This window comes from Doryrhamphus excisus, chromosome 2 (assembly GCF_030265055.1).
Source record: "Doryrhamphus excisus isolate RoL2022-K1 chromosome 2, RoL_Dexc_1.0, whole genome shotgun sequence".
Classification (NCBI taxonomy): Eukaryota; Metazoa; Chordata; class Actinopteri; order Syngnathiformes; family Syngnathidae; genus Doryrhamphus; species Doryrhamphus excisus.
In genome coordinates this window covers 7,423,151-7,441,079 of record NC_080467.1, presented here as the reverse complement: position 1 = coordinate 7,441,079, position 17,929 = coordinate 7,423,151, and the positions used below count along the sequence as shown (strand labels likewise).

The 17,929-nt window shown below is 40.2% G+C and overlaps 2 long non-coding RNA genes across 2 annotated transcripts; one reads left to right on the top strand and one right to left on the bottom strand.

Moving 5' to 3' along the window:
• Window positions 1–3,856: 3,856 nt before the first annotated feature.
• On the bottom strand, window positions 3,857–5,169 carry LOC131120013 (uncharacterized). The gene is made up of 3 exons (XR_009126629.1): window positions 5,057–5,169; window positions 4,735–4,849; window positions 3,857–4,535 (listed from the first exon to the last, which is right to left on the bottom strand). It is a non-coding gene; the product is annotated as an uncharacterized LOC131120013 (long non-coding RNA).
• Window positions 5,170–6,358: 1,189 nt separating this feature from the next.
• On the top strand, window positions 6,359–17,269 carry LOC131120066 (uncharacterized). The gene is made up of 3 exons (XR_009126649.1): window positions 6,359–6,543; window positions 15,545–15,656; window positions 16,699–17,269. It is a non-coding gene; the product is annotated as an uncharacterized LOC131120066 (long non-coding RNA).
• The last annotated feature ends 660 nt before the right edge of the window (window positions 17,270–17,929 follow it).

Below are 17,929 nucleotides of genomic sequence, written 5' to 3'. Positions count from 1 at the left end.
GGTTATAATGTTATTGTAAATATTGTACCTATGTACATGTTATAATTACACAAATTTCTGTTTAATTTAAGTAATACCTGATGTGTTTGTGTTGTCATGTTGATGTGGAACGCTAAAAACGTGTACCCCCTATTTATTCACCACAACGACATTTCGTTGGCAATTTCACTGCTGTGTTATTGTGCAATGACAATAAAGAAAGTCCATCCATCCATCCATCTGTCCATCCATCATCTGTCCATCCATTTATCCATCCATCCATCTGTCCATCCATCATCTGTCCATCCATTTATCCATCCATCCATCTGTCCATCCATTTATCCATCCATCTAATCACGCATGGCATCTTCTGAGGCATGAACCAAAGGATGAAGATGTTCTAATCATCATGAGGCTCATGATGAAGAGTGGGTCACGCAACATGGGAGAGAGTAGGTCTTAGTAGCAGTAGCGCCTTGGCTCCTCAGTACCACATTGCTAATAACACAAATACAAAACGCATGTAAAAAAGAAACATTCTCATCCTTTACAGATTTACAATACAGCCAACACAAAAGTTAGTCGACAATAACAGAAGAAAAGTCTGACATGGAGGCTTTAGCCGTGCTTTCTGCTCAAAGCCACTTTTCCATAAATTTTTCAAATGAAACCTTTACGTTGATTATGGTCCCGGTGCACAAAATGCATTATGCTTCATTTGTTTTCATTTTTAAAGCTCTTTTCTCTGGAACCTTTTTTGACAACATTCAGCAATAAATGCATTTTGGCATTGGTGTATTGTGCTTGCATCTTGCCACAATTGAGACAAACAAACACAACCTCAGTCTAAAGTCTAATGCACTTAGACCAGGACATTAGGAACACACATCCTGTTTTATTAATGTGGTCAATACAGTCCATTAGGCTAGGGGTTTAACTGCCACAAAGCTCTCTATCCGCCATTAATAATTTCCTCCTCCAGCTCATCCTAATCTTGTTTTTTGGGGTGAAGAACGATGGGTTGCGTCGCATAGTCTCTATATTCTATGAGATAGTTTTCTCTTTTTTTTGCATAATTGCTCTTTATCATATTGCATGGGAGGTTGCCTAAATTCAATGGTGACTTTGTCAAGGTTTATGGTCTTACATTTTGTATTTCATTATTTAAATTTCACCTGGATATATGTGTAATTTTTCACACCGTGTTTCCCATTTTTCTGACACATTTGTCATAACCTATACATGATTATATTGCTTTTTAAAAAATGTCCATACAATCGTTTTTATTCTTTAGAGTCAGTATATATTCATAGTTATTGCATTAAGACAATAAGACTCCCTTGGGTATGTGTTATAATGACTACTAATAAAGGATTATGTCTAAACTAATGCACTTTTGTTATATGTTTCTACCTCAGACGGGCCTTCTATTTCCTAGCACCATTAGAGCTTGTCCACAATAGAGTCAAGGTTGTGTTTGTGTGTGTGTGTGTGTGTGTGTGTGTGCGTCACATGTGCCCATGACAGTAATGGCTCTTTAAAGGCTCAGCAGAGGTGTATTCCCTTTACTGCCTGACAAGGTCGGACAAAAATGGTCAAAGCTCACTTTGCTGAGCATTAACAGAATTCATTTTTTAAAAAGTACTTAAAGACATATAAAAATACACTTTTTGGACAACTTTCTTCATTTGACCAATACCTTCAACTATGGCAATCGACAAAAGGCTATACAAAAGATGCTGCAAAAAATGTTTGCAGACTTTTAGCAGAATCTCCCTCCATCTATTTTCTATGCCGCTTATCCTCACTAGGGTGGGGGCATGCTGGAGAGACGGGGTACACACTGGACTGGTGGCCAGCCAATCACAGGGCACATATAGACAAACAACCATTCCCACCCACATTCATACCTATGGACAATTTGGATTGGCCAATTAATTTAGAAGATTTTATTTTCAGATTTTTACACACGTATATACAACACATGGCTACCACGTATATTAAATATAACTGCTATTTTTCCTCCAAAAATGGGCCTTTTTTGCTGAAAACCAAGACATAACGCACTTTATTAGTGAACACACATTTCAATCTCTTACTATGATTTGCTGTTCACGGGTGGTCCCAGCCTTTAATCCCATCAATAGCAGGCATCTGCTGTATATTCATATGAATGTTAGCAGAAAGTTATGTTATTTCCACCCTTAAAGATGACACCCCATTCCTTGGCCTCGACTTGGTTGCAGAAATGAAGACTTGTCCAGTGAAGGCTGAACCACAGAAGAAGTCAATATTAGGACTGGAAAGACACTCTGCTGATTGTATTTACTGACTTTGTGAGCAGGAAGAAAGATTGTGGAGGTACAGGGTGGTTGACATCTACACTGCATTGATCCCACAGGGGAAATCACTGAAGTCTGGGTCTTACTTGCGGTAGTCGAGCAAACATGAAGCTGGAATGCTAGTGAGTGTCGACTCTGAGGACTGGGGGGGGGGGGGGGGGGGGTGAAGAGCTGGCTTTAGAGACTGAACGCTGGCCAGGCTGCTCCTTTGAAAGTGGGGGCCACCTGGCCAGCTGTCACCTGCTACTGGGAAGAGGAAGGGGCGCCGCTTGAGACACATTGAGGTCTAAGACTCAAGAAAATGGACGAGAAGGACTTAATTGTCCTGAAAATATGTTTTTGCACCTCATTCACCCTTTTGTTGATGTTAATACCCGTTCCTCACCCTCTTTAAAAGCTTAAAGAACCATGCAGTGAAAGGATTCATGATGATGGAGAACTTTGGAGGAGGGGACGAATACCAAGGTTTTACCATCCATGGAACTTAACACTCGCGTAGCACAATAACTAGTAGTTCACTAGGTTGACAGTGCCCAAATTCAACCTTAAAGGGGACCTATTATGCTAATTTGTCGACCCTCTGTATTGAGTTATGGTCTCTATAGAGCAGCTACACACAATAACCCGCACGGAAAACTTTTTGGATTCAGTGTCAGGTTAGAGGAGTGTCAACTTTCATCACCATTAGAGCTGTCAACAATTGGTATTAAATTGTACGCTACTTTTAGATACGAAGAAATATTTTGTCACTAGCCATGTTTACATGAGGAGTTTTTGTCTTTCCGAATGGACTCTTTCCAAATGACCTTTCCGAAAGCAATGGTATACATGGAAAGGAATATTCCAATCGTGTGTCTACATGCGCCGTTATAATCAACCAGAATAGTCAATGGGGCATGCGCAGTAAAGCGCAAACACCAACATCACGTGATACCGACTTCCTCAAGTTTTTCTTTCACTTGTTGGAATAACTCCGTATTGCCAGTTTTTCCTGCGTCCAGTCTTGAAATTTAGTTTCAATCAAAAACAAACTTTCCACAGCAGTCCAGTGCCGATTGCTCGCCTCCATTTTTTTAAATCGAAGAACGTCTCAAGCTGCGTGTTATGTCATATCTCAGCATTCGCTGAAAGAACGCACCCGGGAACAGGAAAAGATAAAGTTCAATCTTGCCAATATTTTATAATTAAGCTCGGCACATGTTTTATATAGATATGTATTTTCTTTTTTAATAAAACTGGACTTGTGAATGGCGTATAGAAGGGTTTAGATTCTGTTCCACAGATGGCGCTAATGCACACGAAAGCTGCTTGCCAACCGCCAATAAACAACAGAAGAAGAAAACACACCATGAAGAAGAACACAATCTGACAACTTTCCGTTTGAGCGGGTACAAGATACCTCAACCGGATTGGGGAAAGGAATATTCCACCCCTGTGAATCCGATTATATATTCATTCGGATTGGCACTTTTCTTTCGGAATGAGGTGTATACAAAGGTTAGATTCTTCCCGTTTGAGCAAATAACCTGAATGGAATTGGTATATTTGGGTCCATGTAAACGTGGCTACTGACATAGATTTCTGATATTTAATCTTACAATTAGATTAGCGTTTTTGCTGTTGAAGTGTTGCAATACAATCGCATACAGTTTCAGAAACGGGTAAATATGATGATAAATTGCTGTCAATTGAGTCGGGGCAGGATTCTGTGCTCTCCATGGGCGGATCAACTGCCATAAAAACATCATCAGACCATCAACAAGCCACTTCCCAAATAGGCATTTTGTGTCACATGGAATGAGGCAAAAGGGATACCGGGATGGAGCGCTAGAGGAGGACGCAGGCACCATTCCAGGCCGCAGTAACCTTGATGACACCCTTCATTATAGGGGGTGCAGGCTGACATCCTGACAGAGGCGTGCTGCACCAGATGGAGGGGAGGGGCACACACATTCCCATCCTTTGGCTCGCTCGCCCCGCGAGTAAGAAAGTTGCCGATTGGGAGAAAGAAGAGCGAGGCTTTTGACTGACGCTGCACGGGCCGCCCTTGTCCTTGTGCCCGGGCAGCAGGAGGCCTCCACCGCCGTCTGACCTTGCCGTATCGAAAAAGCCAAGCCCACTCTGCATGAAGCAAGAAGACCCACCTTCCAACGTCTGTGCGTCCCCCGCAGAGATGTCAGCATCAGTACGCTTCATCATAAATTTAAATGGTCTCTGCAGGTAGAAAAGAGGACCTCATTGAAGACTGACGGCTCATACAGAAACTCTTTTTTTAGTGTGGCTGCTCACCAAGCAAGAGCAGATGTGCATGAGTTGTTTCTTTACAAAGTGACAGCGCCAACTAGAGGCGTGGCATGCATCATTGCAGCATCTTCAGTGATATTTGAAGGACAATCAGGGTTAAAAAACTTACAAGATGTTCTCCAACTATGGGTGTGCTGTCCTCATAATGACAGCAAGCGAAACAATGAAGAAAACTCCGCACACAAGGCTTGCTTTTCTTGCTTTCTTGCCAAAATAAGTGGTAACTGAAACATACAAAAAAATATGAAATTCCAATACTGCTAATGTTGCAGGCTAAACACATCAGCTAACAGTTAGCTACAGTTACACAAGTACACCAACTGCAAATGCAAGCTAGCAGTAGCATGAAGTTAGCTAACTTGACAAAACAAGTACAACTTTTGAAATAGAAAATGCACCTATATAAGTGATTTATACACCAATATACTTACAAAGACGATAATTTCCCAAGAAACAAGCGTTTAGAGCAACTTTCAGCGTGTTTATAAGGTTTTCCCGTTTCGTTTCTCCCGTGAAGCCAGCCTGCTTTTCACCGAGAGAAAACGACAAAGCTTGTCTATATGCGTGAGCACTCACTCTCTAGTGGCAAAAAACGACACTTTATAGAGAAGATGTCTCACTCTGTAAACTTTGTAACCTTAGCATTTTTAACAATATTTATTAGAACTTTTAGATATTTATTACTTTCATTTTAACTATCTTATGAAACATATGACTATGGGAATGAAGCGGGAAAAATAAAAATTAGTTCATAAATGAACTAATTCATGCTTCAGAAGCCTTCCCTCACGGCACCGGCGGCCATTTTTGATGATTATTGGGTTTGAGTATTGGGTTCTTGGTCTATGTAGACATGGTACGTACCAAAAGAAAGATTAAACATCATCTTTCATCAGAAAAGAACTTCTTTCCACCTTTTTCCGTTCTTCAGGAATCAGCAGTAGAATATAAGTACATTTTTAATTGACATAATTTAAATTATTTATTTATTTCTATGTATTTTAATTATATTTATTTATTTATTTATCTCAAATTGTTTTATTTATTTTTACTTTACAATATAAATTATATACATAATTCTATAATAATATTTAGTTAGGGGAAAAAAAACTAAATATTTATGTTTTTTTATCGACCATGCAAAGAACTAGCTTAAAGTAATGTTTTGTTTTTATTATTTCTTAATTATTTCTTATATTTCTTATACTCCTGTGAAAAGTTTCCGGAAATTCCACAGTGATGTCTAAAAAATGTACACATTTCCATCATGTCTGTAATGTTTGGGTTGCAGAATATTATATAAGCCTTTTTTTCTTTATGTATTTGATTGTAATGGTGACTGCGGCTATGAAAAAGCCCAAGCATTGTTCACTGGGTTGCATCACTGGCTTTTAACAGTTTCAGGTGAATAACTTGAATTCCAAAAGGTCTTACAAAAAAATTATCTTTAAGAAAATAAAGTGAAAGGCGCTGTGATATAAGATAAGCTGAGACTATAGAGTTGTTTTTAGTGACACGTTACAGAGAAGATCTCAGTCAGTCAATCACAACAGTGCAGCTGCTGTGGGAAATAAAGTCACGGCGGAGTAATCAAAGGTGGCATTGCCAGCCAAAGTCCTCCTTTTAAGGGCATTTGCAGTGAGCAAAGGGCTGCCAAGCGTCTTTGTTTCTCTGGCAGCCCCCCTTTGATGGACGGCCCCCTGGGGTGATTCACTGACTTACACCAGCGAGGAATCACGTCAAAATGGATTGAATGCGGAAAGTGGAAGTGAAGGGCAAAAGATTAAAAAAGGATCAATAGCTTGATATGAACATTACCGTGAATGCAGCTGGAGGTTTATTTGTCGATGGAAGATTAAAATGCTGACGTCATGCTGGACTTTGGGAACAGGTTAGATATTATGGATAAAGACTAAAGGTATGTTCGTTTTTTTGTTGTGTTTTTTTTTTACTACTCTGTAAAAACTACATTATATGACATGTTTTCAGAACCTGCAGATATTATTCCAAGGATTTTCTATTCAATGTTTTGAAATTGTTAGTGGTGGGTGGAATGGAAAATGTCATGCTTGTAAGTGGTTATCTTTAATATTAACCGTAGTTGCATCCTTTAAAATGATGTGCAGTGGAAGTCATTATTGATGTACTGCAAAATACGCACACAATTTCTGTTGGAAATCCAATAACAATCATTACTTTTCGTGTCCCCCCGCCATCACACAGGATAATTGAACAGCTTTTGTTTTGATTCCAACACACACCAGCTGCAAGGCACAAAGGCAGATCATAGTCATGGGACTCCGTGTGTATAGAACCTTAAGTTAATTATGCACTGGTATATAAAAATAATGTGGTGTCCAACCATCATGATTGTTATCACTGACAGCCTTTATATTTATTAATTTATATATTTGTTAATTTGCGACAGTTTTTTATCCTACAGTTTTTACATCATGTTTTTATGTTGTAGCGGTGATTGGACATTGCAAAAATAATCACATTTTGGCTCCATTATTATGAATTCATTGTATAACACTTTGGGTTCTTACCTTTACAATTTGCATTGTTGCTCTATTTTCCTTTTTTTTTTTTTTTTTACTGTTTTTTGGGGAGGGGGGTTCATTTTATTTTTATAAAGTGCAACGTGTCTATGTACACAAATTAAGGTCCAAGTTATGTTGTAGCGGTGATTGGACACTGCAAAAATAATCACATTTTGGCTCCATTATTATGAATTAATTGTATAAAACTTTGGGTTCTTCCCTTTGCAATTTGTGTTGTTACTCTATTTTCCCTTTTTTACTGTTTTTTTGGGGAGAGGGGTTGATTTTATTTTTATAATGTGCAAGTTCCAAGTTTAAAATCGCTACGAAAACGTCCAACTTGAGTATGTCATAAAATTTGTTAAATTATCAAAAATGTCAATATTGAAAACTACTGGTTTGTGCTCTTTAAAAATGTAATACAAAAACCTTTTATTTTTTTATTTTTATTTTTTCAAATCAATATAATACACGGGCGGCAAGGTGGGACCAGAGTTCAATTCCACCCTCGGCCATCTCTGTGTGGAGTTTGCATGTTCTCCCTTTGCATGCATGGGTTTTCTCCGGGTACTCCGGTTTCCTCCCACATTCCAAAAACATGCTCGGTTAATTGGTGACTCCAAATTGTCCGTAGGTATGAATGTGAGTGTGAATGGTTGTTTGTCTATATGTGCCCTGTGATTGGCTGGCGACCAGTCCAGGGTGTACCCCGCCTCTGGCCCGAAGACAGCTGGGATAGGCTCCAGCACCCCCGCGACCCTCGTGAGGAAAAGCGGTAGAAAATGAAATGAAATATAATACACCCAAACAGAAAAGGTGCAATTCCAAGCTGTGGACCATACACGGCACATTTAGTTGTTTTCCTTCATCTGACATTTAGAACAAACTATTTATTATTGTGCTTTGTATTATGCATCTACAGGCTGAACTTTGCGTGACATTACAGAATGATTGTCAAAAGCTGTCATCTAGCTGCTGTTTCATGTGGAGTGCTTGCAGCCAAGTCAGCATTTTATTTCATTATTTTATTGACTGGCAGCAGTGTCGCTTCCTGGCTGTTGTGGTGCAAGCAGCGAGAGGCGTGCAATAAACCTGCTCAATTCTGCCGGCAGATGGCAAAACTGTGTGCATTCCCAAGAGGGGGGGCAGCAGCAGCAGCCAACCTGGCCTCTGAGATGAGGCTGTGCTGGAAAGTTAAGGGATAACAACAAATGACAATAAACAGGAAAAAAGAATGTATGTTACCAGTATGTGCACAATAACCGGCATCATCATCTGTTGCATGAAAATTGCAATCTTCATTGATTAGCATCACGTGAACTGAGCCGTGCCGTCCCGTTAAATTAATTCATTACCCTTAACCATTCGGGAATCACTTAAACTTGTGAAAATGTGCCTGGGCCACGTAAGGTTAATTGGGCATTTAAGCCCGAAGGGAGCTAGCCTCAACCCCAAAGGAACAGAGTGTCCCTAAAACAGACACAAGTTCTTAATAAAAGTAGCACAGTGACCCTTCCAATATGCGGAATAACTAGTTTTTGTCTTTGACCCGTCTCAGCCATGTAAGGCGTACATGGATGAATGCCTCCACATAATCCTGTTCTGTCCTGTCCTTGCAAGCGAGGGGACACGCAGGTGTTTTTATCATTTTTATCTCTGCCAAATGCAAAGCTTTGATTGCTGTTTGTTTGTTGGCTGGTTGGTTGGTTGGTTTGTTCGCAGGATTATGCAAAAAAAAAAACGTCTCTAATTGCTGTATATTCTTTTTGTACCATTTGTATCATGACGGGCGGCACGGCGGTCGTGTGGTTAGACCTCACAGCTAGGAGACCAGGGTTCAATTCCACCGTCGGCCATCTCTGTGTGGAGTTTGCATGTTCTTCCGTGCATGCGTGGGTTTTCTCCGGGTACTCCGGTTTCCTCCCACATTCCAAAAACATGCCACTTCAAATTGTCCATAGGTATGAATGTGAGTGTGAATGGTTGTTTGTCTATATGTGCCCTGTGATTGGCTGGCCACCAGTCCAGGGTGTACCCCGCCTCTCACCCGAAGACAGCTGGGATAGGCTCCAACACCCCCGCGACCCTCATGAAGAAAAGCGGTAGAAAATGAATGAATGAATGAATGAATCATGACGGATGGTACATTCCTGAGGTGTCCCTGTGTTTTTTTTATTATTATTATTAAACTATATTATTATTTTTAAACTTTTCTTGTGTTTTTATCTTTTTAGTCCTATTTTATGCTCTTAGTCTTCAGCTTTTATCTTTTTAGTCCTATTTTATGCTCTTAGTCTTCAATTTTTAACTCCAGTGTTTCCTCAGGGTGGGTCCTCCACACTGGGGGCTGTGTCGGGTCTGCTGAGGGGGTGCCATCCTTGGGTCCCTTCGACCCGGCCGGCTGGGGGTTCCTCCCTTTTAATGTGGGGGTCCGTCCGTCTGTCGGAGTCGGGGGGGCCCGGGTGCTGGTCCCCCGATTGCACGGCCTGTAGCTCCTCCCAGTGTGGATGGCCCCAAAGGTGGCGTTTCCTTGATGCTCAGTGCCATGCCATGTCTACCTACTGTGTGTGTGTGTGTGTGTGTGTCTAGTATGGAGGATGGGAAGGAGGGGCTTTTTTTTTTCTTTGTTTTTTCCTTTTAATTGTGGTAATTGTTTTAATTCTGTAAAGCACATTGTGTTGCATGTCTTTGCAGGAAAAGTGCTATACAAATAAAGTTGATTTGATTTGATTTTAAGTCCTGAACACCAGAACGCAGCCTGCTATATGCTGTCTCCTACTGCGCCCTTCAATGATTCTGTCTCACAAACAAAGGAAGACCTTGTTCGGGGGAGTTTTTTAAATTTAATTTCATTTTTAAGCTATTTTTACAGACATATCTAGACATCAACAGACGGTGCTAGCCCTTTAAAAGCTTGGAACTTGAAAATTTCCGACATCTAACTTTGGACGGTGACCGGCAGTTCTAATATTTATTCAGTAAACGCATCGGTTTCTCGACTTTCATGACTCTTGGTTGGACGGAGTGTGATAGTAGTCCCAGATAATAGTAAATTGAACGTTGAAAACATTGAAAAAGAGCCAGCAGATTTGACTGAGCGTACGTTGATTAGTCATGACTTCATGAAAAGGCCGCTGTCATGTAAAAACTACAAAAGAGTCAAACTTGCCAACCTTTGATTGCCCCCACTTAAGCAGACATTCCTCAGGCTTTTCATGTGCAGGAAGTTGGGCTCACTGAAGACTCCTTCAAACTCAAGCAGACGTTTTGAAGACACGTTCAGACATCCTGTTCAGGACCGACATGGCCAGAAAAAATTTGACACCGTCTGACGTAGATGGAAGCAGTGGGACAGACAACAAAAATACATCTCCGCACAATGGAACAGTTTTATCCCACCCCAGAATAAAAACAAAATACAGACCCGTGTTGTGTAATCTAGATAAAGCATGCTAACCAGTATACAGCCAGAAGAGCAAAATAAATTGTTTATTTTTAAATCAAGATTAGCGATGTCCTATAATCGGCCAACTGATATGATTGGCATTGACATTGGCTCATATCAGTGTCAGTGCATTTTGCAAACCTAAGGCCACCTAAATAGTAGCGCTAATTTACTATAAAAACTGGTATGACTGCACATACTTTCCAGCAGGTGTGGATCATACCAATCAGGAACGGTAGGGGTGCCCCAAGACATCCAGCTCATCAGACAAAACAATAGATTTTAACAAATTCTACAAAATCTACTGTAAGGGGGCTGCAAGGCGGCAGAGTGGTTAGCGCACAGACCTCACAGCTAAGGTTCAATTCCACCCTCGGCCATCTCTGTGTGGAGTTTGCATGTTCTCCCCGTGCATGCGTGGGTTTTCTCCAGGTACTCCGGTTTCCTCCCACATTCCAAAAACATGCTAGGTTAATTGGCGACTCCAAATTGTCCATAGGTATGAATGTGAGTGTGAATGGTTGTTTGTCTATATGTGCCCTGTGATTGGCTGGCCACAAGTCCAAGGTGGACACCGCCTCTCGCCTGAAGACAGCTGGGATAGGCTCCACTTTAAGCAATGGAGGATGAGCGTATAAGTCCGTGGGTGTAGGTGTGATATTCTAACCCGTAAAAACAGCCAGAAAGTCCAGAAAGAGCTCCATTGCTCTTGACGCCTTAGCGACTTGGCAAACTCCCTGATGTGGATTCAGAGAGTAGCGAAGTCGATTCCTTCATTGGTGAATCTGTGTTCATCCCATCTGATTCCTCATCTGATGAGGATTTGGCACGAAACTGCATCTCTAATCAAAATGGAAACACAATAAGAAATGGTACGATTCCGTCAATGTATGACCTAAAAAACCAGCCAATAGTCAACCATGGACAGATGGATGAAAGCTAACAAATGTGGCACTTGACTATTTTTTTGTCGCTTGTCTTCCATCATTTTAAATCTTTGTCAAGTCTGCTATTGTTGTGTTTACGTTGTGTTATTTGTGCAAAATGCGCCCCCTGACAGAGACGGATACAGCGGCAGTCGCCGCTTTTTACCAGTGCAAGCAGCTCTCGGAATATTGTCAGGGGAGTGTTTCTTTTTCTGAAATCCAAACTTTCAAGTTGCAGCCATCAATCTGGCCTCTGGCCGTCGAGAAAGAGGCAGCGCTTGCTTTGTTAGCGCTCACAAAAAAAAATATGTGAGGTCGAGGTGAGGATGTTGGTCATGGATATGTAAATAAATTGCCCCATTCTATCCATCAGATTTTGAAAGTGGGCCAAGTGTGGATCCACCTAGCAAACAGCAAACAGCTCATTGGGAATGCACACCAGGGAGTAACAATACGACCGAACATTTACTTTGCCCTGATTGTGTTTACCATTTTTTTTGGTTGTATCTGCTCATTGACTCCCCTAGCTGTTAGTTTTGGGGCATTTTTGCTGAATTTGCATAAAATATTGACTTTTAGGACGACATAAACATTGAAATGATGTGAAGTAGTCAGTTAAATAGGGTTTGAAGAATCTGCATGCTAAACATAAGAAGTAATCACTATGGTCAAGGTTATTATTATTATTATTATTATTATTATATTAATTATAAATATAATTATTATTATTTATTCTAAATTATTTGTGCAAATTACTGTTTACGCTGTACATTGTTCATATCCGATGTCATCAATTTATTTGCCATACACTTATTTATTATTATTATTATTATTATTATTATTATTATTATTATTATAATTATTATTATTATTATTATTATTATTATTATTATTATTATTATTATTATTATTATTATTATTATTATTATTATTATTCGGGAGCCAGGCAACGGCATTTTGTTGGCAATTTCACTGCTGTGTTATTGTGCAATGACAATATAGAAATATAGAATCTATCGATCTATCAAAAAAGCTTTGCACACAGATCTAAACAATGATTCTAGCACTAATGCTAACGTAGCACGGGAGGCGTCCTGGCTGGTCCACCAATGTTAGGACTAAAATATGTAGTTAAGCATTGGTTGCTGTGGCCACATCAGTGCCGCTATTCCGCTAATTAAATTGCAATGGTAATGGTAATAGTGTTATTTCATTTGAACATGCATCAGATTACAATTGAATGCATCACATAATCAATTCACAGTTCCACATGTCCAAAAGGAGTAGGAAGAAGCAAAGCTTATTAAATCCTACCCCTCCATCTGGTACTTTTACAATCAGTAACTGTTACATTTGTTCACTTCCTGCTTTCCTAATATAAAACTTTAATTTTTTTATTTTATTTTTGTCACATACCGAAGTACGAGGTGATATGAGCATCCAATGACATAATGTGTACCATAGTAAGTGTCAATATAGTGATATATATAGCACATCATGACTGGTTCAAGACTCTTCATCCTTGTATTTAGCAAACATCAACTGCTTGTATTGTTTCTTGAATTGGCTCATCGTTGTGCATTGTTTGAGGGTCTTACTCAATCCATTCCATAGTTTGATTCCACATACTGAAATGCTATGGCTTTTTAACGTAGTCCTAGCATATAAGTGTTTCAAATGTAGTTCTTCCCTGAGATCATATTTCTCCTCTCTTGTAGAGAAGTATTGGATGACATTTGTAGCTAATTGGTTATTTTTAGCCTTATGCATTATTTTAGCTGTTTGAAGATGAACTATATCAAAAGACATCATGTGGATGACTCTCTAGAAATGCTAGAGATTGTTGGGTGTTTGTAAGTAAAAATCAGAACTACAGGATGGGCTGATATCAAACACCAAATATCAATAACAAGGGTCATATGTCTGTATTTACTTGATGTTGTACCGATACCACCCATTCCCCCTGTTCAAGATCTTCACATTAAACATAATAACATTTTTGTAATTTGCTCCCTCAACTTAATCTTGCAGGTTTTAAGGCTGTGTTATTTAGAAGCATGATAATTCCGTTTTAGCTGATTCTATACTGTCTGCATTTTGAGCTTTTATGATGAACCGAGCACTGACGGCTAATAAAATTGAAAGCTTCAATTTACTATCCACTTCTTACCAACGTCTGCTAAGGTTGCTCCTTGTACCGCCGCACCGCCGGTGAATCTGGGCGCCAAGTACACAATAGCGACTCCAATAACCTTAAAACGTCCATGCACCATTACGCTGTGTGTGCCCGACTGTCTGAACATGTCCACGTCCACCGGGGGTCTCTTTCTGAGAAAATGAAAGGAATCATCGGCGGTGGCGTCGGTGCCTACTGGAACTATCTGGTGGGTATCAAAGAAAAAATAAAGCAAGTTTAAAAACTACTTTAAACCTTAAAGAAAGTTACTTTTGTAGAAAGGTTCCATCTTCCTGTACTTCCTGTCATTGGACTGCTTGTCAGTAACTATTGGACAAAACATACATATAAATCATTAAAGGTTAAGTAGGAACACCTGAACTCCAAATATATGCATGACGTCTCCCAATGCTAACTTGAGTCTATGTTATGTCTACAATATGCATGTCATAAATGTATTATATTATTATTTCCTGCCCGAACTGCTCTGCTGCCCCCTATCTGCTCTATTGTGGTGCACTACCGATCCTGTCGGGGCGGCGCCACCTACACGCGCCTGGGAGTAATTCAGGTCCTCATGAGCGGTGCTTGGACACTCACAATATTCTCATATATTATATATATCTCATATACTCACAATGTCAATATTATGGCTGTTCTGCTTAGCTTTTACCTCCATTTGTTGTGTTTTTTCTGTGTGGCTTTGCCCGGATTGTTATGTTGTACTTTGCTTTTCCTCTGTATTTTTCCACTCTGTTTGAATTCGCTTTTTATTATTAAACCATTTTTCTTCACCGTTTTTGTTGTCTCTTTGGGGTCCAACCACTGGCTGAACACTGATCAGAACAAACCATGACTGTAGGGGTGCTATTTCATATGCATAGGGCTCTAATGTTGAAAAGCAACATATTTAGAATACCGTAAAACGGTTTTATGCTATGCTGCTTATTTTCACTACAGTCATGGGGGTATGCTGGAGCCTACCCAAGGTACACCCTCAACAGGTCGGTTTACTATGATCTAAATACAAAAATTGGAATCATAATTCACAAAATTTCACTCATCACGGTTGGTTCGTTCATTCATTCATTCATTTTCTACCGCTTTTTCCTCACGAGTGTCGCGGGGGTGCTGGAGCCTATCCCAGCTATTTATCTTTGGGCGAGAGGCAGGGTACACCGTGGACTGGTCGCCAGCCAATCACAGGGCACATATAGACAAACAACCATTCACACTCACATTCATGCCTATGGACAATTTGGAGTGGCCAATTAACCTAGCATGTTTTTGGAATGTGGGAGGAAACCGGAGTACCCGGAGAAAACCCACACATAGATGGCCGAGGGTGGAATTGAACCCTAGTCTCCTAGCTGTGAGGTCTAACCACTAGACCGGGCCGCCCCGATTGGGTTGTGATGCAGTTAAATTAATTAATGTACAAAACTATTATAATTGAAATCCATTAACTTTAGTTCCCTATGTACCTTCACAAAAAAAGGTACAGTAGAAGGTATCCACAGTATTATTTTATATGAATAAATATGTCCATAAACAATTTTTTTTAACGCTGTTTGTCCCTGTGTGCTGTGCTGTTTTGCTTTTGTGAAATGTTTTAATGACTAATTCCGCGTCCTATTCACAAATAGCTGCTCTTTGTTCAGTTCAGCTCAGTTAAAAAAAAAACAGCTTTTGCCAAGCAACAAAAAAAACATATTTTCAATGCTCCAAATATGTTTGTCTCACAAGTGGAATACCCTCGCATTGCTGTCATTACACAAAGAATGGAGAATAACAGCCTTGGGTTGTTTGTGTGAGATGTGTGCTTTCAGTTTTCAGGAGAGCTAGGGCCGAGTTGAATTCCTGACAAGGCTAAAAGTGTCTAACAACTATGAAGTGTCTGTACTGAAGGTCATTGAAGGTCATTCCATCGGTGTGGAACAGGTGAGATTATCTGCAGTCGTGTTTTTTTTTAATGTTTTTAGATGTTACGTTATTTTTTTTTTTTGTTCTTCCACGTTTGTCTGTGGAAAAATCATCAAATTGTTCTTGGATGGTTGGGAGAAGTTGTTCATTCATTCATTCATTTTCTAGTGCTTTTTCCTCACGAGGGTCGCGGGGGTGCTGGAGCCTATCCCAGCTGTCTTCGGGCCAATCACAGGGCACATATAGACAAACAACCATTCACACTCACATTCATACAGTAAACCTCGGATATATCGGATTCAATTGTTCCCACTGGTTTTGTCCGATATAAGCGAAATCCGTGATATGCGTATACCGGAAAATGTCCGTTTTACGCATATATCGGATTTAGTATATCCGTTATATGCGTAAATCGGATTTTATCCGTTATAAAAAGGCACTTCCTTGACTATGTTTCCAATGTACCTGGACGCGCAGGCAACGCTGCAAACGCTGCAAACGCTGCAAACGCTGCAAATGACGTCGTATAGCGGCCTGTCACGATTCAGCGAATCGGAGCGCCACGATGCGGCCATCCGATATATGCGAGGGAAATTTAATGGAAATGCATTGGAACGGGACTGGAGATTTTGTTCGAAATAGGCGAAATCCGTTATAAAAAATCCGATATATGCAATGAATTTTTATTGGAAATGCATTACAGAAAAATCGGTTCTTTTTATCTGTCCGTTGTGAGCGAATTTTGAGTCCGATACGTATATCCGAGGTTTACTGTACCTATGGACATTAACATTTTCTATTCATGGTTCTGTTCTTGGGCAGAATTGTGAGTGAACCCACTTCATTGGCTGAGAAGAAACCTGACACAGGATGCTTTACTGTTGGCATGACACAAAACTGATGGTAGCACTCACCTTCTCTGGATGCCCCAAACAGTCAAAGAAAATGCTTTTACTTTGACCACTAGTCCGTCCTTGATGTTTTCCCAGAAGAGAAGTGTCTCCTTTGTACCCTTTTTTGACACCAGACCATCTTCTAAAAGTCTTTGACTCACTCGCAGATGCACTTCCCACCCGCCTGCTACCGTTCCTGAGCAAGCACCTAAGCTACATCAACTTTGGGCGGCAGTCCAGACGCTTGCTGAACTTTCTAGGGCGCCCTGGAGCCTTCTTCACATCAACTGAACCGCTCTCCTTGAAGTTCTTCATGATCTGATAAATGCTTGGTTTAAGTGCACTCTCACCAGCAGCATGATGACTGTACTGTATCCTTGCAGGTAACTATGGTTACAGCTAGTCGTAGGACTCATACATACAACATACAACGTACCCGGTCATTAGCATTGATGCAAATGTGCAATATTTTCCATCACTGCCTCTGTTACTACCTCAATCATATTTATTTATTTAACAACCCAATACAATACACTCACATGTGACTTTACTCACCAGTATACACCAGTCATTATTTGCACTATGACCCATTTATCATTGCACTAAAATTAATATATGTGCAATATGTCTGCTCCTGCATATGCTCTTGTGCAATACTATGTGTATATTCTGGATACCTTGTATATATATTGTATATATCTTGTTAAATTGTCTTTTTTACTGTACTTTTATATACTTTTTTTTTCTCCAATCTTGTACATCTTGTATAATGACAATAAAGGCCATTCCATAGTGATGTTACAAGAGGTGCCGTGGACACCCTGGACTGGTGGCCAGCCAATCACAGGGCACATATAGACAAACAACCATTCACACTCACATTCATACCTATGGACAATTTGGAGTCGCCAATTAACCTAGCATGTTTTTGGAATGTGGGAGGAAACCGGAGTACCCGGAGAAAACCCACGCATGCACGGGGACAACATGCAAACTCCACACAGAGATGGCCGAGGGTGGAATCGAACCCTGGTCCTGCCATCACTAGTTACAGCGAAAAAAACTATTTGATGATACTTCAACTTGGTATGTGTCGTGGATTAACACCATGCGTATATTTTGCTTTTTTGGCTTTTTGTCACTATCCAAAAACGATGATTACTTTTTAGTTAGGAGCCAATCACGAAGTGACAGGATACACGGAATGAGAGACCTGACCAAGTGTGATTTTTCCACACCCAAAACCGTACCAGTGGAAGATTCTAGCATGGACTTATGTGCTATGCACTTCATTTGTGAGCATATGATAATTATTTCAATTAAAACAAACTGCGGATGTCACTTGTGTGCACCAATGGCGACTGATCACAAGATAAAGAAATTATCATTCTGCTCACA